General features: G+C 38.3%; 1 non-coding gene across 1 annotated transcript; it reads right to left on the bottom strand.

Annotated features, from left to right (window-relative positions):
• Positions 1 to 7940: 7940 nt before the first annotated feature.
• TRNAG-UCC (transfer RNA glycine (anticodon UCC)) lies at positions 7941 to 8012 on the bottom strand. Its single transcript has one exon. It is a non-coding gene; the product is annotated as a tRNA-Gly (tRNA).
• Between the last annotated feature and the right edge of the window lie 16561 nt (positions 8013 to 24573).

The following is a 24573-nucleotide window of genomic DNA, read 5'->3' as shown; positions in this document are numbered from 1 at the left end:
ACCTACGTCTTTACGTGGCTACCCAATTTGTCTCACGACGCTAAATAGATGCCGAGAATTTTAGTGCACTGGCCAGCAATTGAACCTGCTAACACCCGGAAGTGAATCCAATGCTCTAAGCACTAGACCAGGGTTTTAATATTTTTAATGTACAGAATTTGGGCGACTTCCTTTTATAAGAACAAAAATCTTTCCCATATTTAATTTTGATTGTATCCATTACAAAAAAAAAAAAAAAAAAAAAAAGCTGTTCTTGAAGTGTGATTATAAATCAACCAATCAAACAAACAATCAATGAAAGGGCTGGCAGAAGGCTGATTGACTCGCGAGTGTTTAATTTCCGTTCTTATTTTCCGTCTTTCACTGTCTTGATGTTTGTGGTTGCGGTTGTGTGGGCATTATTTCCGGAAATCCCTTGAAACCTTGTAAAAAAAAATAACTGTCAATTCATTTATCAGTGGTTTGACCAAGCATTTCGACAGCATGCTTCCGTTTTCAAAAGAATTCAAACATCGCCCATTGAAATTTTTCATTCTTTACGGAAGGGAAGTAGATTAAAAAAAAAAAAAAAAAAAAGCAGAACGTGGGAGGTAGAGGGGGCACGGAAAATAATACCTTCAATGGAGAATAACCACTGGAAATGTCACACATTACTGATTCTGACCTGATGTCGACATCTGAGTACGTGTTACTCTTTCAATAGGCTTATGTAATTTTGCAAGTTCTTTGCGTCATTCCCGCTATTTAGCTAATTCATTCTGTTTTTCCTCTTCTTTCACCCAAATATTCAACTCCAATAGTCTGTGAATCCTGTAGCTTACAAGAGACTATGATTCAGCTATTATCATTTTGCTTAATATTTTCTTTCAAATTGATCACGCCCTACCCTAGTCAACTGTTTTGTCACAAGGAAGAAGGTGAGGTTAGATTTACATCGAAGTTGCCAGTGGCGGATCTAGAAGATAAAAACTGGGAGGTCTGCCAGAACCCAAACTATGATAGGTATATCATGAGTTTAATATAAACTGAAAAAAAAAACATAAATAATAGCTTAAATTATTTTTGTCACAAAAACTGAGGGGGCCTAGGCCCCCCGGCCCCGGGATAGATCTAGGAATGGGCACGAGTCGAGCTAAAACTCGATTCGACTCGAAACTCGAAGTGAATTCGAGTCGAGTTTCGAGTCGAGTCAAAGGTAAATTTCTCGAGTCGAGTTCCGAGTCGAGTCACTGTTTTGAGGTGGAGTTTCGAGTCGAGTCAAGTTTTATAAATAGATTGCTCGTTTATCTCGTTATAACTCGTTTTGAAATCATTGCATGATTAGACTGAAAAGCGAAAGCTATGAGAAATATAAGCAGTAAAGTGGAATATTTTTAGTGTTGCTCACGAGACAGTACACTGCTTGCATCTCGCCTCGTCTCGATTAACAAGACGACAATGGGTTTTATAACGAGACAGCCTCAAATGTCATGAGCACCAATAGCTATAAATATATACTGTAGTTCTTACCACCAAGGCTGAGACCTACACGGTCGAACTTTTGGGCCGAAGCAGAAGCTCAACCTGGGTAGTGATGTTAACTAGCTCAGCTTGGTTCAACTGAGCGAAAAGCTCGAGTACGCTCGGTTGACATGAGGCACTGACTCGGCTCAGGTGAGCTATTATCTCGAGCCGGCTCGGTTGGGATGAGCCATCAGCTCAGTTTGTTTTGGCTCGAGTCGGCTCGGTTATGTGAGCTGTTGGCTCGGCTCGATAGTGAATGAGCTGTGAACCGAGCCGCTTGAGCCGTTCAGATCCCTAAACCCGGGCCGAGCAGTTTTGAACATGTTTGGCCGGCGCCCTGTAACTTGTAATGATTTTTAGTTCGAGCCCGGATACTTCTTCTCCGGAACTCAAACTCAGAACCTTGTGAACGATGTTTGCCTCCTAGACTTCATGACTACCGAGGTCAGCAGTCAGTTAGTTTTTAGTATTCAGATACAAATCGCCTATCTTTTATGTTTATACACAGTGGTGTAGTTATTATTATTATTATTATTATTATTATTATTATTATTATTATTATTATTATTATTTGTAGTAGTGGTAAGCATCATTGATAATAATTATATTGTCTATGTAGAATACCTGAAGAAAGTCGAGTACTTGAAACTACACACAACATTTTGCTCGATTTGGCTCGTTTTGGCCTGACTCGACTCGAAATTCGAGTCGAGTTTCGAGTCAAATTGGAGGAAATTTTTCGAGCCGAGTTCTCGAATCGAGCTCAAACATGTCTGTTTCGAGTTGAGTCCAGTTTCAATGACAACTCGTTCGAAGTCACCCGTGCCCACCCCTAGGTAGATCCGCCACTGGAAATTGCATCACCTGGGTGTGACGTATTATCATAGGGGTCAAGGTGGAACTAAACGAGCCCTGCGGGGCTTCTAACCCCCTTCCCTCGCTCACGCTCAATCAGCTATGTTTCATAACGTAAATAAATCACCTTTTTATCAATAAAGTTGTGTGTGCAAAGTCTTTGCCCCTCCTGGTGCCTCTAGCACCTCCCTTCTATATCTGCCAACTATCCCCGACAACCCCTCGCTTGGCGAGGACCCCACTTCTCACTCTCATGTTGGTTTATAAGATCATTGTTTATAAAGGCTATCAGAAATCTCTAGGTAGATGGTAGAAAAAGCACAATTTTTGCATTATGTATTACGTACAAGAGAAAATAATTATTTTCATTTTATTTTAATAATAAAAGTGTTATGAAAATTAAAAAAAAGTTTGGTTGGGCCGGGTTTGAACCTACGCCCAAAAGCGATTTTCATTCAATGCTAGCATGCTCGGTTACAATGGCCGACAACACTTTAGGTTTGCTTTGTGCTATATCTAAGCTACGTGGAGAGAAAAGGATACATCCAACTAATCAGAACTGTGTATTTAGTTCCCATGGTTAGGGTCGAACCTGATTAAAATATATGCTATACAGAACGGGTAAAGTTTTTGTGAATTTAACGTTTCTTTTTAGTAGAAAAGGGGTTATTCTGTACCTGTCTTCGCAAAATCAGTAACGCAACGCCCAAAGGCAGAAAGTCATTACAACTGCTACCCTATTGAAAAATATACAATGAAGTCATTACAACAATCATTGAAAAATATTGGGAGATGACAGTACAGGAAGCAAAATATATATAGGTCTACATGAGCCAGAGAGAAAGAGGTTACAATTAAACGATGATCTTGATTTTAAGATGTCGCATAAATAGCAATTCGCAAGACCATGACAGGCTTAACCCTTTTAAATTTTGGCTTTTTTTATAGTAAATTGGACGGACTCAGGGTAAAAGGTAACAAGTCATTTTTATTCATTTTTCAGGAGAGTCATCTTATTCCCTTTTACCGAGTGTGGATTCCATTGTAGCTTAATTATTCCCTTTTGCACGTCCCTTGTACTTGTTTTTGGTCACGTTTTTTTTTTCATAGGGCTTTTCATACAAAAAAGCGCCATTTAAAATATTACAACTCTGTGTTAAAAACCGAAAATTGAAAAAAAAAGTGACTTGTTACCTTTTACCCTGAGTCCGTCCAATTATAGACTCAGTCAAGTAGCTACAGCATCACCACATTTATCCTAGGATCATGCTTCGTATCTCATTCTCTTCAGAACAGAACAGCCTTTCAAACATTCACATTTTCTTGTAATATCGCTGAGGCGGGAAATTTTGAGAAAAATCGAGACTTTTTTTTAAATTTTTATTTTCAAATTTTGAACCCCTTTGTACCTACTGTGTTAATGCACAGATCTCAAAATCAACTAGAAATACTAAGGGATGTACTAAATGTGTGTACAAAATTTCAAGCTTCTATCTTAAATAGTAAATGCGGGGAAAAAATATTTACCAATGAGACCCATAATGCTCCAGATTACTCCAAAAGACCGGGATAATTTCCTGAGACATCCTTATTTATCCTAGGGTCATGGTTGCTGCATCATTTTCTTCAGAATAGAACAGACTTTCAAACGGTACCAGTCACATGCCTCCATTATGTATCTGAGGCGAAAAAAATAGTAAAAAGGGGATTTTTGTTAAAAAAATATTCCTTTTTTATCTTTCCCCCTCTGGATCCCACTGTGGTAACGCAGAGATTTGAAAAAATCTGAAAAATACTAAGGTGTGCACTGAATTTGTGTGTAAATTTTCAATCTTCTATGTGCAAAAGTAAGCCCACCAAAAAATATCCCCATAATACCCCAGATTCCCGTATAAAACAGGATCTCAGGTAAAAATTTCCTGAGATACCCTATTTATCTTAGGATCATGATTCGTACATCATTCTCTTCAGAATAGAACAGCCTTTCAAACGATACCATTCACATGTCTCCATCACGTATCTGAGGCGGGAGTTTATTCGCACATAGGAGCAAATACTCATCCTAACACCAACACGTTACAGACACACTCCCAGAGCATCCGGAGTTCCTTACCGAACCATTGCCGGGGATGCCTCAGGCTCTCGCACACTATCACTTATACGTCCATCCTGGCGGCACGGAAATCCTGCGCCTCCTGGAGTTGCCTCCGGTGCAGGACGGATCCTAATTCAGCAGCCATAACGGATAATATTAAAGAAATCAAACAACTTATATCAAGCGATAGTGGTGAGCATCAAAGGCGCCGATTTCTCTGTAAATTTAGGGGGAGGCATTCAGATGCAGAAGGTATATAAATATGAAGATTTTAAGACAAATTGTACTCAAATTATACCAAATATTGTATATTCATAAATATAATAATTGGCCTACATGAGTTTTGAGGGGCCCTGGCCCCCTTAGGATCGGTGCCTTTAGTGAGCATAGTTCCCTTCCAAGCAGTTTATCCGGGTTCGATTCCCGGCCATCTCAATCTGCTGAATTTTAACAAGTCATATATATCAAATATCGTCCTGTATACTTATTGTATTCAATTTATCAAAATAAAATAAATCGAACCCGAGACCTCTTGCGCTGAGTGACGAGCATTAATTCTACATCAACAATGAGGACGAAAGTAGGTTAGAACAGTGGTTTTCAAACTTTTCTGACTGACGACACACTTTACTGAACATGCAGTACCTCGCGACTCACTTGTTTCATATTTTATTATAAATAATAATAATAATAATAATAATAATAATAATAATAATAATAATAATAATAATAATAATAATCTATTATAATTGTGAAATCAATTAATTTTTGTAATGACTCTATATTAGGGATGGCCACAAAGTTCCGGTTTCGACGTGTCGAAGATCCGGTTTTCAGTACCGGTTCCGGACCTGATCCGAAAACCCGATTCAAGAACCGGATCTTAGGAACCGGTTCTAGACCTGGATCCAAAAACACGGTTCCAGAACCGGATCTTAGGAACCGGTTCCAGATTTAGATCTGAAAACCCGGTTCCAGAACTGGATCTTAGGAACAGGTTCCAGACCTGGATCTGAAAGCCCCCAAAGACCCGTAAAGGAGGCACAAAGTTCACCTTCAAAACACTGCAAAGAGGGTCATTCGCTCGTGCCCTCCCCGCCCAGACCCGCTTGTGCCCACAGGAAAAAAAAAAATTGGTCCACCAGTGGGTATTTAGCCAAATAAGTTTGCCAGTTTGCCTGTTTAGCAATGAGTTTGCAAATTACCATTTTGTTTAGCCAAATGAGACAAGCGGCCGCCGCCTGGGCGCCTGCCTGTCGCTTCCACCATTTCATCTAGCACACTGTTCACAGCCTGCCAGCAGCTCGGTCTAAATTAGGATGACCACAAAATTCCGGTTCCAGTGGAATCGGTTCCGCGAGGAACTGGTTCTTGGAGATCCGGTTTTTGGAACCGGTTCCAAACCTGGATCCAAAAACCCGATTCCAGAACCGGATCTTGGGAACTGGTTCCAGACCTGGCTCCGAAAAACCGGCTCCGGAACCGAATCTTCTAGAACCGGATCCGTTCAGACCCGAAAACCGGTTCCATGAGGAACCGGTTCTGGTCATCCCTACTCTATATAGCACTGAGCATTATTGCTACCGCTGGAGGTGTTGACTGCTATAATATGTCTAGATTTTAACCAATTATTATTAAATTCTTCATGATTTTTAAATTCTAAAATTTCTCGACACACCTTAGGAGACTGCATGACACACCAGTATGTCGCGACACATCGGTTAAGAACCACTGGGTTAAAATTTAACGTGACAGAGTTCAGGGCAGGAATACAACCCAGATCTTCCTCAACAGATGGCGCGTGCGCCTACGCCATGGCCACGAGGGAACTGCTCCACTGTCGTCAAACTAACCTCCAAGCAAGGATGAGCACCAATCATCACAAATACGCCAAAAATTAGTGCTGGTAACGCATAGAAAGAAAATTAGCAATCTTAACAGAAAGCTTGCATGCTACATTCTTTGTAGGTGCAACTGGTTTCATGTAAAGACAGCCCTACCAGTTTTTAATAATGAAGCACTAATTTTGGAAACTACATATGTAAAAAAAAATCCAAGGGGTCTAGGGGGCAGGCCCCCTAAATTTTTGCAGGCCCCCCTAAAATTTTCACGGTAGGCTTGCCAATGAACTATAATATGGTGATGAACTATAATATTTTTGGGTCGGGCCCCCCTAACTTCAGCCGCCCCCCCCCTACATTTTTGGGCTGGCTACCGGCCTGCCGTGGACCCGCCCGTGGGTGCTTTGAGTTGATTTTGAGTTTAACGTTCCTTTCAGCAGCGAGGCTATATGAGACGTGGACCTACTGATTAACGTGGAATCCGAACCACATGAGCTCCCGCCGGAAATCGAACTCGGGTCTCTCACGCCAAAGGCGTGTATGCTAACCGCTTAGCCACGGATGAGCTCAACCCCCTGTTGGTGCGTTCCTGGTGTTATCTTCACGGAAGTGTCAAATATAATTCTTACTGTTTCAGGCTTGGGTGTTACAATCGATAATAATAATAATAATAATAATAATAATAATAATAATAATAATAATAATAATAATAATAATAATAATAATAATAATAATAATAATAATAATAAACAGGGCCCGGATCTTGTTGACCTAAAAAATTTTAAAAAGTGATCTATAAAATGAAACTAAAATTCCTGTAAAATGACCCTAAAAATCACAAAAATTGACCTTAAAACTTACTTTTTCTCAAACTTTTATTTCATTAAACATTAACATATTTTAATATCAATTGGATTTTTAATTAACATTTCTCACTCATATTCAAAAAGTTTTGTTTCAGTTAGTTGCAGTCCATTGATCACTTATGTCCATTGATCAGTCCATTGTATGGCATTGTAAGTATTGAAAGCGTCAGTTCACTCCCGAGTTGAAACTAGGAAGCACTCTTAAACAATAAAACTTAGGAAGTTTAGACTACATGAAAATAATAGATAAAAACACGTTTAAAGCCCTTGTACGCCTTCTAATGCATTTTTAGTTATTCACATGATCACATTCTTTGTGGTTAATAACCCAAAGCTATCTGTTTGGGCACCTACCAACCCCCGCCTTTCGTTAACCAGCTACAGTTTAGTTTTCATTAGCTTGTTAAGAATGCAGTTTTTCCACTCCAATAGTCAGGAAGTAAGAAAAGAGATTATTCAACTTCGTCTTTTCCACATCCGTAAACCGTGTTCATTAAAAGATTTCCTTATGTAGAAAAAAGAATAAAAAGATCATAAGTGACCTAAAAGTTACCTTAAAATATTAAAAAATGACCTGAAATTTCAAAACAGCAAAAAGAGACCAAAAGTTGATCCTAAAAAACTATATTTTTAGAACCTAGAGTTGAGGGATAACGTTTTTACTTTAACTTGCCTTGTTCTATGCGTAACAGAAGAAAGTTGACTTGTCAACAAGATCCGGGCCCTGATAATAAATATAGAACAAATCACGATTCTTTAAAAAATGACTTAAAAATACATTGCGATGGCCGGGAATCGAACCCGGGTCAACTGCTTGGAAGGCAACTATGCTCGCCACTACACCACCATCGCTTGATACTAATGTTTTGACTCTATCACATCACCACGCGAAGACAAAAAATCAATAAAAATAAGTAACTACTCCTGAGAAGTCCTGCTCGAGAATCGGAGTAACTACACCTGGAGTAATCTCCTCCCTCAATTTCGTATCAATAAAACAAGCCACTACTCAGGTCTAGTCTGCTCCAGATTTATGAACGTTTACTCGCGCTTCCTCTGCACGTAGCACTGAGTCGTATCAATAAAAGAAGTGATTACTCATTTCTCCCATTCATCGCGCAGTCATTTCGTTGTTTTTAACCTATGGCGTGTATCTTAAAAGCCATGAAACGGGCAAGTAGCAACGATAGCTTCAATCAAAGTGCATTTGTGGATATTCTAAAAGAGTTTCCAGTGGTACTTTCAAAGTCACAGCTACCAGAAAGTAAACGAAGGAAAGCCGAAAGTTTGAAGGTAATTACACTGAAATGCAACGAAATATCAAATACGTCTACGACTGAGACACAAATTCAAAAGAGAATCTTTAATATTCGAGCGAGAATAAAACAAAAATAAAAAAGAAGAAAAAAAACGGGAAAGAAGAAAGTAATATTGAAACCATGCGAATGAACCTATTTGAGCTGACGGATGTTGATTGGCATCCAGCAATATTAAGATTAACACGACAAGCGCATATCACGTGTTGTCCAAGGTCTTTGTAGATTGTTTGGCTTTAAGAACGAAATCAGACACTTGGCTCCTTTGTTTTCTTTTTAATAAAGTCCAGCCACCCACGTCATAAATCACGTCCATCTGATTGCGTTTTCCACACCATACGTGTCCCATTCTCATGTATACACCCTTTCTATCAACGTTGAGTTGAGTTGATTATTAGTTTAACGTCCTTTTCAGTAGCGTGCCTATATGAGACAGAACCCACTGATTAACGTGGAATCCAAACCACATGAGCTCCTGCCGGGAATCGAACGCGGGTCTCCTATGCCAAAGGCATGTACGCTAACCGCTTAGCCACGAAATAGCTCTTCCTATTAACGTATTACTCTCCAAAATACTAGGTTTCTTTAATGCCACTTGTGTATAGTCAAGTGCTCCGATAGCACCCGGAAATGTATATTGTTCTTGCCACTCTGTCTTTGCTGTTTGTAAATTACGCACACTTCCGGAAACAATCCATTTTCAGGTAGTCATAGACAGTACTTTGAGCCACATCAGAATCCCCTGACATTCCGACCTTGAATCCCGGATCACTCACGTAACGCAAGAAAACCAAGGGCACCGATTTCTCTGTAAATTGGGGGGGAGGGCATTCAGATGTAGAAGTTATATATATCAGGATTTTAAGACAAATTGCACTCTAATTATGCCAAATATTGTATATTCATAAATACAATAGGGGGCCCACATGAGCTTTGGGGGGCCCGGGTCTCCTGGCCCCCACAGGATCGGCGCCCTTGAAGAAAACCCGCATCTTTTCATCATTACGTAGTCCACCACCCCGAATTTCGGTTGATTCTCCTTATAAAATGTTGTGCTAATCACTACATTTTCTTTCATAAACTTATAATGCTTTTTGTAATCTCCATTTCCAACATTTCTATGCAGTTTATAAGTTTTTCTACGTAGTAAAACAATCATATACTCTGCCATATTTCGCACGGAGTCACCTATTTAGCTTGCTCCACAAATTTGGAGAAATTACTAGCATCACAGAGGAGTCTTTGATTTTTATTGATATCAAACGCGTAGTAGTTACTCGGCTCGAGAACAGAGGTGTGGTTACTTCAAAAGGGCGGGGCTTCTCCGAGGTCAGCCGAGACGACTAGTGCTCAGTTCTCTTTTTATTGATACCAATGCGAGTAACTACTTCAAAATTGGGCGTAATGAGTAACTTCTCCGTTTTATTGATATCACCCAATGGAAGCCTATACTGATCCGTGACGAAAGTGTTTCGAACTGCACTAATATAAGTTGGAAACCGAAGAAACTTAACACAAACACACACACACACTCGAAATTATTTTTTGTTATCTTTATGAAATCTATGATCTTCCTTAAGGCATGATTACTTCTTATCGTGCATGTGAAGTTTAAAAACACCACAAGAAGTAATTGGTTAAACATTAAAATTATTTCATTAATAAAATCTGTTTATCCTCTTGTAAAGGATTTGTGCAAGACCAAATATGACATTGCCTCAATTAGGTGTAAGTGGCGTTAAGGGGGACCACCACAAATATGAACATAAATATATGTTTTCTTGCCAAAATAGTGCCTTAACTCCTAACAAACCAAAACCATATTCACGAAGAAATTAAATGCCGACTAAAGGCAGGGAATTCGTGTTATTATTCAGTTCAAAATCTTTTGTCGTTGCGAATTTTCTCGAGAAATGTGGAACGTAACATACGAGTAGATCTATTTAAAACGATAGTCATGTCTGTTGTGCTGTATGGTTGCTTACTCTGAGGGAATAATGCAGACTTTTTTTAAAAAAAATATTTGAGAATAAAATTCTAAGACGAATATTCGGACCCAAGAGGAACAGGATTGGGGATTGGTGGAAACTTCATAATAAGGAATTGCATAATTTATACCCAGTGGCGTATTTACGATTTTGTTTCGGGGGGCTTTGATAACTTTCGGGGGGGCTTTGCCTGAAAATATGAAAATTCTGCAAATATTTCATATACTTTACTATAGTAAGTAAGATTTCGGGGGGGCTTAAGTCCGGAAGCCCCTCCTAAATACGCCATTGTTTATACCGATTACCGAACATTGTTAGGATCATCAAGTCTAGGAAACTCAGGTGGGCGGGTCATGTAGCCAGAACGGAAGAAAATAGGAACGCTTTCAAAGTTCTAACTGGAATTCCAATCGAAAAACGACCATTAGGAAGACCTAGGCGCAGGTGGGAGGACAATATTAAGAGAGATTTACAGAAATAGGAATACAAAGTAGAAACTGGATCCAATTGGCTAAGGATAAGTCAATGGAGAGCTTTTGTGAACGCGGCATTGAACCTCCAGGTTTAATACGCCATAGATTTAGTTAGTTTTAGGTCTGACATTTCGTTGGTTTGGAGTTCAAGCCCTTTCGCAACCCTACGGCTATATGAAATATGGAATCCAAACCGAATAAGCTCCCATCGTGAATCGGAAACCAGGTTTCTCGAGGTGTAATGATTATCATATAGCCACTTGGAAGCTCGCGATTTGACAGATTGGCTTTAACATTGACCTGGTATAGTACGTCATTCATTCCATTTATGGAATTTCTACATATTTAATATTGTATTGGGAAAATTAATACACTAGAAGGATAAAGTAAGGAGTCTACAGGGTCGCAGAGGATAAGCAACGTTAACAGTGACACTTCTTACAGTTTTAGAAAGATTTTTTTTTAAAAAAACGTAGCTGTTCTATAAAAAAAAAAAACGCTGAATATGGCAATTAATTGCACCTTGACCTATATTACTGTTCCTCGTCTACTGAAGCGAAAATCCAAGTTCAGATCAATTTTCTGTCGTTAGCACAAACGTTAAGGACACCAAGCCCTATCATTCGCTACTGTAGTGGGACACCTTTCTAAACACAGAACATAGTATTAAGTGCAGTGTCTGTGTAAAATGATGTGTATAACCAAATTTGCATTTTAATGTAAATGTGTTCCTCTTTACGTGGATTCCTAAGACAAACTATAACCAGCAACAGAGATTCTTGATCGGTGCAATCAGTATATAGATACTTAACTGTATTATTATTATTATTATTATTATTATTATTATTATTATTATTATTATTATTATTATTATTATTATTATTATTATTATTATTATTATTATTATTTGTTCTACTTTCTTTAGGAACTGTGGATGCTCAGTGGTAAAACGTTCACCTCTAGTGCATGGGGTGTCTTGTTCGAACCCAGCTCGTGCTAAGTGTGCTTTGTAATGGACAAAAACAGTATGCATGGGCTTTCTCGGGGATCTCCGTTATGTTATTTTTCAACTAATATTTTATAGATATTGGCTTTCCGTATATCCCTCACTTAAACTTATTTAACAAATGTCTCTCGTTCTGAGTAAAATCTTCTATAATAAAATTATATAATTTAGTTGAAAGCAAAGACAGAACACACGTTTGCAAAGGCACTAAAGATAATACTTATAAGTTGCTTGCAGCATGTTATTAATAATACAGTTTGTGAGAATAATCATACGATAAATGTCAGACATCTATTTACTGAAGTTAGATTTGTTGATTTACTAATGGCAACGTAATATCATCTACCCTTGTGTATTCACGCCTCCAACATTCAACATGGATATTCCAAAAGGTCAAATGTAAAGATATTTTATAAAAGAGTTTGGAAACGCTTCGGAAAATTAAACATAAAAAAAAAAGAAAAACTACGGTGCTCGGTGTATTTATGTACCATGGAAATCACAACTATTTCCATACGGTTATTTACCAAAAGAAAACAAATAAAATAAGCAAATAAAAATATCATATAAAAATAAACATATTTCGAATTTAGTTGTCTCTACTCTACTGAAGTTAAATATAGTTTTAAAAAAGTTGATAACTTTTCTTTTTAAGTTTAAAGTTCCCTTGATTATGTATGAAAGCCAGGGGTACCCACAAGGGGGGGCTATGACACAAAGTGCGTCATTGAAATATTTGGGGGGGGTATGTTTGAGGGAGTGTAAAAATTAATCGAAAATATTTTTTTCATGGAAGAACACCTACGGGTAGACAATTGGGGGGGTGCGTCATGGACATAAGGGGGGGGGCACCACTGATGAAAGGTAAAGGAGACTCACAGCCACACAAAAAATATTTTTAAAAAGTTCTGTGCAGTGGACCACAGAGTATGGATTTAAAGTATTTTGTTATACAAAATCCAAATTTTATAACCCCAGGGTGATTGACTGTGTCGATTTTTTTAATGTTCGAAAAACTTGAGCGATTTTGGAGGATACACGTAACACAGCCACGTAACGCAACCCTAGGTAAATATAATAAGATTTCCACACTTCGGAAACCCTTAAATACGAAATTCGGTATTTAAACTTTTCATTTAAGTCAATTAAACACTATTATACAGAGTTTTATTTTTAAATATTTGTCCTAGAATTGAAGATAAAGAGTTGGGGGGTTGTTCACGAAGATGTTCATATGTATTGTTTGAATTTCATGCAAGATTTTCAATTAAGAATAATTATACGTAGGTTGTTCAATATATAAGCTTCCCTAATGTGTAAAGAATTTGTCTTTTAAGATACATTTCTAAACTATACATATGTGTGCAGGAGGGTTCTTCCTGACTTTTCCACATGATTTCCATTGAGATTCAGTCATTTGTCTGACCATTGCGCTAATTTGTCCAAATCTTTTGTGAAAAAACCCAGGGCTCTGGCAAATTAGAATTCTCCTCACATCCCGCTTCATTTCTTCGTTTGTTTCGAAAGATTCGCCTTTGTAATGCAGACTTTAACACCGGAAAGAGATGGAACTAATTCGGCACTAAATTGAAGCTATTCCCTATGGGAAAGTGGGGCAGACATTCCTACTCTAATTCTTCAATTTTGTGTCTTGTTTGCATGCTGAAGGTGCTAGGCGTTATCGTGAAGAAGAGACGAGGACGCTTCTGTCGACTTGCATTTCCCTGAAGAAATGCTTCAGTCAGGTTCGACATAAGCAACCTGGTCTCCTGTTAGCCCTGCGGAATAGCGTGCGTGCGGAATAGCCAGAGCCCTGATTTTTCCCAAAGGATTTGGACAAATTGGCTCAACGGTCTGACAAATGGCTGACTCTCAATGGAAATTATGTGGACGAGTGAGGAAGAACCCACCTACACACGTATGTATAATTTACAAATGCTATTAAAAAAATCTTTACAGCTTATGGAAACTCATACAGGGTGTTTCAAAACAACGCCGACAACGTTTGGGAGATGATTCCTGACACCAAGATAAGACAAAAAGTATACACCAACCTGGGTACACAAATGCTTCCTTTCGGAGTTATAGGCTGCCGAAAATATGAGAAATGAACTTTAAAGGTCCATAGCTCCAAAACTATTGGACCTACCGCAGTCGGGTCAAGATTTCACTTAGGAAGTAGTATGTTATGTGCCCTATCCAAATATGCATGTTTCAGACTCCTGGGGTACTTCTGCAACATTTTTTACAGAGGTACTTGGTGAGTATTTCAAATTGTATGCTTGTAGTCAATCTGTCACGTATTTTTGGATAGCGCACATATTAATTCCTACGTGAAGCTTGACCCAACTACGGTAGGTCCCATAATTTTGGAGCTAAGGGCCTTTAAAGTTATTTTTTTTTATGTTTTCGGCAGTTTGTAGTATAAGTCCGAAAGGAAGCATTTGTTCACCCCGGTTAGTCTATACTTTTTGTCTTATCTTGGTATCAGGAATAGTCTATCAAACGTTGTCAGTGTTGTTTTGAAACACCCTGTATATTGAATGACCCACGTATATGAAAACGCAGAAGAAAACCAGAATATTGTTCGCATAAGACGGTGGTGGGGAATTTTGCTAGTAACTCTATAATTCTCTATGACTGGAATCGCCGTGAGAGAGTACACATATTCTGTCAGAGGTGAATCCAGAAGGGCAACCCCTCCTCCCCCCCCCCCCGAAAAGGAAACTTTCTTATTTTATATATAAATAAAACCCATCCCGGAGTTTGGAGCTCTTAAAAGTAGCTCTAAGTAGCAGTATTACAACCTCCCCCCCCCCCAGAAGTCTGTCCTGGATTTGCCCCTGTATTCTGTTTGGCAAGAAATCCACCAGAAGCCAAGAAAAAAATATTAGTGATAGACAATAGCTAATGGAAACTCAACTTAAGGCAATGGACTGATGACGGAATACTGTCGATGATAAAGGAGATGTTACTTGCTCGAAAACAATAGTCCCATTAAGTCCCATTTACATTCATAGCCGATCTTCATTTGTTTTAAGTTCGTGTTGAAAAGCCATTGTGAAATCTACTACGCAGTGAGCAAGTTCAGTGAGTCAGAGAGAACGAATCACCTTGTAGAATAATAGTTTAACAAAACAATACGAAAAGAAACATGCGAAGTACTATTAACAATAGATTTTTAAAAGAAAGAGAATGTTAAAATATTTGGGTCTAATGAAGCAGCTATTTTCTGTTGCATAATATAATTAGGCCTACCGTCTGATTAGTTGCTTCTATTCTTAAAACCACTAGGTTACGTAACCAATACTAAAAATAGAAATTGTCATTACAAGTAATTATACCGCTCTCAGTAGAAACAAAGGCTCTTAGAAGTGTGAAAATTAAAATTAGAAACATTCCCAACAATTGTACTCAATACGTACCTACTTCATTTAACTACTATGTTCATTTATTGATTGTTTTTTAACCTTGAGATAGTGTCCACCCGTCATAGTCCATTACTATACATTATTTACATAAATTTTCACTTTAAAATTAAGTTACTATAGGGCACAAAACAATTACGTATTTGGAACTAACATTAGTGATATAGGTGACTTGGGGTAAGGTCTGCACCAAAAAATATAATTCTCAATTGAAGCTAAGGAAGAAGATACGAGCGACCTTCAAGTTATAACCGGAATTTCTTTTTTTCTGTTACATAGCACAGTGGGACGAAATGTCGAAAACGTGGACAAAAGTCCAAAAATTAAAGGTTCGATTTAGTGATTTTTATCTTTTGAGTTTGCTACAGTATTGTTGGCACTACTGAAATCCGGCAATGGGATCGGTCAGCTGTTGTTTGTTGAAGGGACGCAGCAGGTCAAATGTAAAGTTCGTTTATTAGTGTCGCGTTAGGATATATCCACGAACAATAAAGTGCATGTTCAAACGTGGATTAAAGTTTGCAGTCAACACTGATTCCAAATATTGAAAATGGAGGGTGTTCAGCAAGGTATGTACTGAATTATAAATGCATAGTCTCTTGCTATATGATGTATAAATCATTGTTATTTGAATTAACAATTATATTGAAAAATAATTTTAAAAAATCATATAATTTAGTTGAAAGCAAGAGATAAGTTAAAAGTTCCACGGAGTTCCACTCAGTTATCCTTTTTGTTCTAAGCTAGGCTATATTAACTTCAAGATAAAACGACAAACTCCTTCTACTAGCTTCTATTCCGTCAATGAACAACAGATGGAGACACGGCTGCAATATTTCAATTTTTCACATCTATATTTAAAAGTGCAGGAAAATTCTTAATAGTGTTCAATTTGGACGAAACTTGGTTTTGTATAGTGATTGACCTTGCTGATTACGAATATATCACAATTTGAAAATTCTAAATGTTGAGCCCAATATGAAGTAAATTGCAAAATTGATATACAGAAGTAGAAATTTTTGGTGAATAATTACGCGATATTTTATTCCGTTTTCTAATGCTATTGATTGTATGTTATGATATGATGTTAAAAGCTTCATTTTCTTTTCAATTTCTGCTAGTGACACTAATACCATGCAGTATTCCAGAAAATAAATCTTTTTGGAAATAAAGCAGCATTTAAAGTGCGACATCAATGTCATAGTTGAGAATCTGGAAAAGTCTCTAAGTGAAAAGAGTGGGCATCCTGTTAAAATACCGGAAACCATGAAGTCAACTATTAAAGTGTTATGTACCAAACTAAAGACTAAATTTTGTGAGGCGAAGGGCCGGGAAGATTATTTCTTAACGAAAAACGAATCATGGCTGGATGCTAAGCTAGACTTCTCTGTGACCAAGACGACTGAAAAGCGTAAAGCAACTGGTCGACCACCAGCAGAATTTGGTAAGATTTCAGATAAATCTAAACGCAGAAGGACGGAAGATATTCGTGCAAATTATTCCGATAAAGAATTAGCATACGCTGCGCAAATGAGTTTTCGAGCTTCTGGGAACGTGGATGCTTCAAAAATAGTAAAAGAAGTTTTATCAGCCAGTCCATCCAAAGTAGCCGAGTTTAGAAAATTGAGATGTCATGACAATTTATTGCATCTCTGCGTCAAGAACGTCCGAAAAACTCAAAAAGCTTACTACCAGAAGCCAAAGCTCTTCTAGTCTCAAGTCCAATTACGGAAGACCGCGAAGGAGATTCAGGCGACGAGGAAAGCGATTCCGACGAAGATGAAGGTTCAACTGGGGACATCAGCGATTTTGGAATTGAAACTGATGAATAATCCCAATAACAACCAGCTGAATGCATTGATTCAAAGAAAACTCAGCATGTTACATTTAAATGTGAATTTTTTATTATTATAAAGAAGCAAATTTTGTATTGTTTGTGTTTTATCAATGTGCCTTTCTTTAATTATAAAAACAAGATAAAACGAAATTAAAATATCATATATGACTCATTTTCTAATTTTTGTCGTATTGTATCAACTATTTATCCTTTTGAATTTTGAACATTTCCTGTACGCTTCGTCATCACCTCACTTATCAACATATAAACACAAGTTTCGGACTTGATTATTAATTCCTTTTTTAAAATTTTGACCGCCATATTGCATCCACCGTTTTGAATTCCCCAATTGTAGAATAAAATTGACAATCTGCATGCTTAAAAAAATGTAAATACAAATTTTGGACTTATTTATTTGACTTTTTTGAATGTTTCCCGCCATATCAAATCCGCCATCTCGAATTTTGAAATTTGAACACCAAATTCGAAATCAGCATGCTTGGAAACATATATTTACACGTATTGGACTTATTTACACGATTTTTTCAAAAATGATGTCCGCCATATTGGTTCCGCTATTTTGAATTTTGTAATTTTGACATCATATTCGTAATCAGCACGGTCAGTTACTATAAAAAAACAAGTTTCGTCCAAATTGCACAATAATTAGACTTTTGTCCACGTTTTCGACATTTCGTCCCACTGTGCATAGGGAAGATAATATGCGAATTAATTACTGTTCTTTTTCAAGGTACTCCCCCTGTACACGCACACATTTGTTCCATCGACGTGGGAGTCCCCATATCTCTGCGACATAGAATTCCTTGGAATGATCGTTTAGCCATTTCAGCACACACGTTTTATTTTGATTTTGTCGTCATGTGGAATTTCTGTCCTCCCAAGTGCTCCTTGAGAGGAAAAAAAGCATGAAAGTCGTAAGGTGGCAGATCGGGGCTATACGGGGATGGTCTAGGATCTCCCAACCAAGTTTGGTGATAGGTGTAGCCGTTGTCGTGGCCGTATGAGGACTCGCGTTTTCATGCAGGATGATGGCGCCATCCTTCACCATCTTTGGCCGTTTTCTTTTCAAAGCCTCTTTGACCTTCGTCCGGAGAAGGTTGCTGTAGTACAACGCATGGATAGTACGCCGTCAGCTCTACACTGCCAGGCTTGTTGCTATCGTCCAGCGCCGCTCTCTGAGACTCTATCTTCTTTACTGCCCGTTGTCGCAGAAAAGTGTCAGGACTACTCTAGCACAAGATGAGACGAACGCCAAGCTGCTCACAGCAATATTTGGAAGAAGGGAAATTCTGGTTATAAATTGAACGTCCCTCGTAATATGTTACACATATTTTTCAACTTAGTAACCCATTATTCTGCGTAAAAATAAATCAATGTCATTACGCTTTGCTCTTTCCTCATCCTTCACGATCGTTCAACCACATTTGAAGTGTTCAATCCACTGGAAAACACTTTGTTGTGGTAACATATTGTTTCCGTATCGTGCTGAAAGACTTCTATAAATTTCCGGTCCGGGTACACCTTCAGACTACCAAAAACTGATGATTGAATGCTGTTCTTCTTTGGTGCCATCTTTACTTCGCAACAGCGCATAGTAGACTGATGTGATAACGCTGCGACCTACCACAGGCGAAGCCAATAAAACACATAGCGTCTGGTGAGCAGACAATGCCGTAGAGCCAATCTGAAAAGAAACAGAAAAATATTAAGTTACCCTCGTAAAAACTGCGATGCATAAAACACGAAACAATTTAGAAACACAAATCAACTTGTACTAGGTGACCACTAAAAACCGCAAATCCTATCTACCAGAGTCAGGGCAGGAGACCAACAAGGGGCCAGCGTAGAGCTGCGTCTATAGGGAGCAGGCGCGTCAGCGACGGTAGGTAAACACATAAACGAGGTTAGTGGAAAAACAGTTTATATGCCTTGCGTGTGACATTTCGCGATTACTTTGTAGACTGCCTTCACATAGCACTTCACTTTATCATGTTTTCCTCACGGAGCACTACATGGTTAAAGAGCACTTGTCATTTCGAATTTCTTACTTATTATTATACATGTAAGAGATAAGACCTCGATATATGTTGGTTACTTATGCAATCTTATTGTAAAATTAAGTAACATATTTCTTCCGTAATTTTACAAGTTTATCCCCCTTAAATGAGTAGCACAAAGAAGTTAAGAAAAAGGCTTATAAAATGTCTCGTGTGAAGTGTTTCCGAGGACACACTTGAAATAGAAAAGCCCTAGTTTCGTAAATAGCTTCAGAATGGAAGGACAATTTGAGTAGTTTTCAGTAAATTAAAACAAATTTAATTTTCCATACGACCATTGTAAATTCTAGCTGTACCACCGTTATTCCCAAAAATAAATTTTAGCAAACACAAAGAACTTTTGTCGCTGACTGTACATAGACTTCGTTTTAAGAAAATATACTGTATAGCAGGGATGCAAATAAGCAACAAAATTTTACTCGCTCAAAAGAAAAGCTACTTGCCCACATCTCACAATAGAAATAATTTACTTACCTTCAGCATGATATTAAATACTCGCCAGGCCGGTAGCCAGCCCCAAAATGCAGGGAGGGGCAATAGAAGTTGGGGGCCCGATCCAACCATATTATAATTCATCACCATATGATAGTTCATTTGCAAGCCTACGGTGAAAATTTTAGGGGGCCGGTAAAAACTTTGGGGGTTACCGGCCCTCCTAAAGCCTCCTTGGATTAGAGACCTGCACGGGCCGACTCTGTTATTTCTTTGGGCCAGGCTGGGCTTGGGTGGGCCGACATTAATTTCTCTTCAGGTCGGGCCAGTCTGGGGCCGATTAATTGCAATTCTTTAATAATTATTGACTTTCGTTAAACGATACTTAGAATAAAGGCAAACGTTGAAGAAGTATGTCCGTGAAAAATGTTACAAAAATGAAACTTTTAAAATTTATCGGGCCCGGGCCGGGCCTAAGTACATTCGGGCTGGATTGGGCTCGGGCCGGAAAATTAGGACCGTTCAGGTCTCTACCTTGGATACGGGCCTGATACTCGCCCGCACCGACGCCGCACTCGCCCGGGGCGAGTGGTTATTTGCATCTCTGTTGTATAATGTTGGTGGGGGCTATCTGTAACCCCGTGTTACCATCCTACGATGTGTTACCAACGTATGGTTAAGTTATTGACAACAAATTTCCATTCACCTCGTGTAACGTCATAACGAGGGAAAACCTTTTATACATTTGTTGTGTTAATTTTTGAACATATTATTTGATTCCAATAAATGCTGGTTAGCGCAATACACATGTTTTATACTTTCACTTTCCCCGAACTTCCAGCGTGCATATCACGTGTACATGTGAGTTGACGTCATATGAAATTATGGTTCTTTATTCTTTAATAATAATTGTTTGTTTTCCTTTAGTGACATATAGCAGTAGCACACTTTATCTACTTGAAAAACTAAATAACATTCAACTAAGCTTATACTAGCTGAAATAGTTCTTTATTATTATTATTATTAAGTGAAGAATAACGCGAAAAACCGTTTCGTGTCCTCTGTCACTGCATAAAAGCATTCTCAGGTTTCTGATTCAATGTTGCTAACCGTTCACCGACAATAACACTAAAAATAGTAAGCTACTGTGCTGTATACTACATCGAAGCCCAAATTTAGGAGTGAGGTTAAATTTACATTGAAGTTGCTCCACCCGAGCGTAACGTAATGTCACATGGTATTATCAGGGGGGTTCAAAGGTGGAATAAAACGAGCCCTTCGTGGCTGCTAACCCTCTTCAATCGCTGAAGTTCGCTCAGCTATGTTTCGTAACGTTCGTAAATCACTTTTTTAATCAATAAATTGCGTCTACAAAGTGGACTAATTAGCACTTGACATTATGTCGCGGTACAACTTCAATGTAGTGGCGCAACATAGATGTAAATCTAACCTCACCCCAGATGAAGTGCAACTTTAATAAGCAAGAGAAAAATATTGAAAAGGTTTAATAATAATAATAATAATAATAATAATAATAATAATAATAATAATAATAATAATAATAATAATAATAATAATAATAATAATAATTTAATCTACATAACAATTTATTTAAGGAGTCTATTGATTTCAACTATTGGTGGTTGAAGTTTTAAATTGTACTTACAGTAGATCCAAAACTTGGTTGGGAGATCTTAAACCATCCCCCATGTAGCATCCTTGTGTTGGCTTGCGACTTGCATCACTCAAGGAGCACTTGGGAGGACAAAAATTCCACACTGACGACAAAGTCAAAACGTGGTGCTGAAATGGCCAAAGAATTCTATGCCGCACAGATACGGGCACTCCCACACTGATGCGACTAGTGTGTGTGTGTATATATGTGTGTACATGGGGAGTACCTTAGAACAGGGGCGTCATTTAGGGAGGCAGCAAGGGGCAATTGCCCCCTCCCCCCAAGAGTTTAAGGAATATATATACTTTAATATATTGTCTACTAATATACTAGTACAAAACGTGAAAGTCTTATGTCGGTGGTGCTCTTGCCCCCCTCAAGCGAAGTCTGAAATGACGCCCCTGAGGAACCTGATTCGCATGTTGTCTTCTCTATGTAACAAAAGAAAGAAAAGAAAAAAAGAAAGAAAGAAAAAAGAAAAATAATTTGCGGTTATAACTTGAACGTCCTTCGTAGATGAATGAGTATTAAAAGGAGAATGTATTAGATATTATTTTCTGTCACAGGGCCATCATTTAGGGGGGCAGGAAGGGGCAATTGCTCCCTCAAAGGTTTGAGGAATACATATACTTTAATCAATTGTCTACTAATATACTAGTACTGTACAAAACGTGAGAGTCATATGTCGGTAGGACTCGCCCCCCTCAAGTAAAGTCTGGAATGACGCCCCTATTCTGTCAGCGAAGTATTTCTGCACAGTGTACAAAAACTGAATTTTATGTTTACAAGTGTAGTGTTACTAGTGTGAAACCGTTACAAGTCATATACGAACTCGTATCACTGCCAACCCACATTCTGGTACTTCTAAAGGCAACATGAAAGTACTACTCTAACCTAACTAACCTACCTTACTAACCCAATCTAACCTACCCTATTAATATAAACTAACTTACCCTACTATCCTAACCTAACCATACCCTACTAACTAAGCTAACCTATTATATTCTACTAAAATAACTTAATCTACTTTACCTTACCCCAGCACTTTCTCTACTATCGTAACGTAGCATATTTTATCTTAGCACACGTTGCCGCGTTTTTTTTTTTTTTTTTTTTTTGCATGAATAATCATTTTCAAGACATATCAGTTTGCTGCCATATTATCAATCTGTACACAGTTATTTGGGTATGTACCAAGAAAATAGCACTCGAGAACATGATAGGGCATCATGTAAAAATATTTTTAGAGTTGCCTCCATATTCTTAATCTGTACGAAGACTTTCCTTCCTTTTGTAATCGAACTTATTCAGCACGCATATATATATATTTTTCACGCGCGCTACCCTAGCCAAGTGTGTTAAGTTAGTCACAAGAAAGCGCGTGAAGTTAGATTTGAATCAAAGTTGCGCCGCCCAAGTGTGATATAATGTTATGTGGGATTACCATGGGGGTCAAGGCGGAACAAAACGAGCCCTGCGGGGATTCTGACCCCCTTCACTCGCTGACGCTCGCTCAGCTATGTTTCGTAACATAAGCAAATCACTTTTTTTATCAATAAAGTTGTGTGTACAAAGTCTTTCCACCTCCTGGTGCCCCTGGATCCTCTCTCTCTCTATCTTCCCACTACCCCCTAAAACCCTTGCTTCGTAAGGGCCCCATTACTTACTCTTCTGTTGGTTTATAACGTCATAGTTTATAAAGGCTAACAGGAATCTTTAGGTAAATGGTGGGAAAAAGCACAATTTATACATTATAAAAATTACATATAAAGGTAAATGAGCATTTTTTTTATCTTATTTGAATGAAAAAAAGTTTCATGAAAGAAATAGAACTTTCCTTGAGGCGGGCTCGAACCCACGCCAAAAGCGGTTCTTATTACTAGCTCGCTCGCTCGCTAGCACACTGGAATACGACGACCGACAACATTTAGCGTTTGATTTGTGTTATATGTATGCTGCGTGGCTAGAAACGGATAACTCCAACCAATCAGAACCGTTTATTTATTTCCCATGGCTAAGATCGAGCGTGATTCAAATATATACATTGAGCACACCGATTCCTACGTAAAATTCTCATTTCTTGGAGACGTAATGCGGAACTTGACCACATAAGAGTATATAACATCATATAAATAAGGGAGATAATCTTATAGTTACCAACACTGCTTAGATTCTGCAAATATTTTGAAAGCGAGTTGCTAGTCTGTGTTATCTCCTCTCTTCGGTCAGTTTACTCCATGTTAAGTCAACAAACAGCAGGAAGATTTCTGTGCAGACTTTGTCCACGTGCACAACTAGGTAAACAATAGATTTTTTTTTGTCCTACAACGGCCTCGAGGACTAAAAATCTATCGAAGAACAACAGACAACAATTCAAGAAGAGCGTGCACTCTAAGAATATGGGTGCCAATATTTTGAAAATTTATGGGTAATATCTAAAAATGCATTAACTTACCAATGGAAACAGGCGTCATGCAAGTATCTAAACTTATATTGTAGGAATAACATAATTAATATAAGCAGTGGCGTATTTACGATTTTCTTTCGGAGGGGGCTTTGCTAACTTTGGCGGGGGAGATTTGCCTGAAAATGTGAAAATTCTGCAAGATATTTCATATACTTTACTATAGTAAGTAAGATTTCGGGGGGGCTTAAGCAAATCACTTTTGCCCCCGTTTGCCCCCTTAGTTACGTCACAATATAATTTTATAACACATAAGCATTTTTCAAGGTGTTTTAAGCCACAGTTTTTCGAAGGCCACACTAACTTAAATAATGGTCGCACCACAACCCTCGGCACCCTAATCTCTTTATTGTACGCATGTTATGCACTTTCTAAAGTAGGGGCCCGGTGGCTGTTTTCGAGTGCTCACCTCTGATGCATGATTCGATACCAGCTCGCGCTAAGTTAGCTTTGTGGTGAACAAACACCGTGTGTGTGGGTTTTCTCGGGGTTCTTCTATTCCCTCCCACTTTCTTCATTCCACCATTTCCTTCATTTTTCATCCTCACCGTCTCTTTTAGCCTAGCTGGCATAAACGTGGGACGTAAAACTTAAAAGATTTCATTTCATTTCATTTCACTTTCTAACGAAGTGGTTGTAAATGTAGACGTTCTCGTTCCCAAAGGGAGCGTTTGATGTAACGGAAAATATGGTTATTGTAAAACAAACTATAGAAA

The sequence above is a fragment of the Thermobia domestica genome, unplaced genomic scaffold, assembly GCF_964235325.1.
Source record: "Thermobia domestica unplaced genomic scaffold, izTheDome1.hap1.1 HAP1_SCAFFOLD_568, whole genome shotgun sequence".
NCBI lineage: Eukaryota > Metazoa > Arthropoda > Insecta > Zygentoma > Lepismatidae > Thermobia > Thermobia domestica.
Note: the sequence above shows the minus strand (reverse complement) of the source record. Positions and strands in the feature narration are given on the sequence as shown.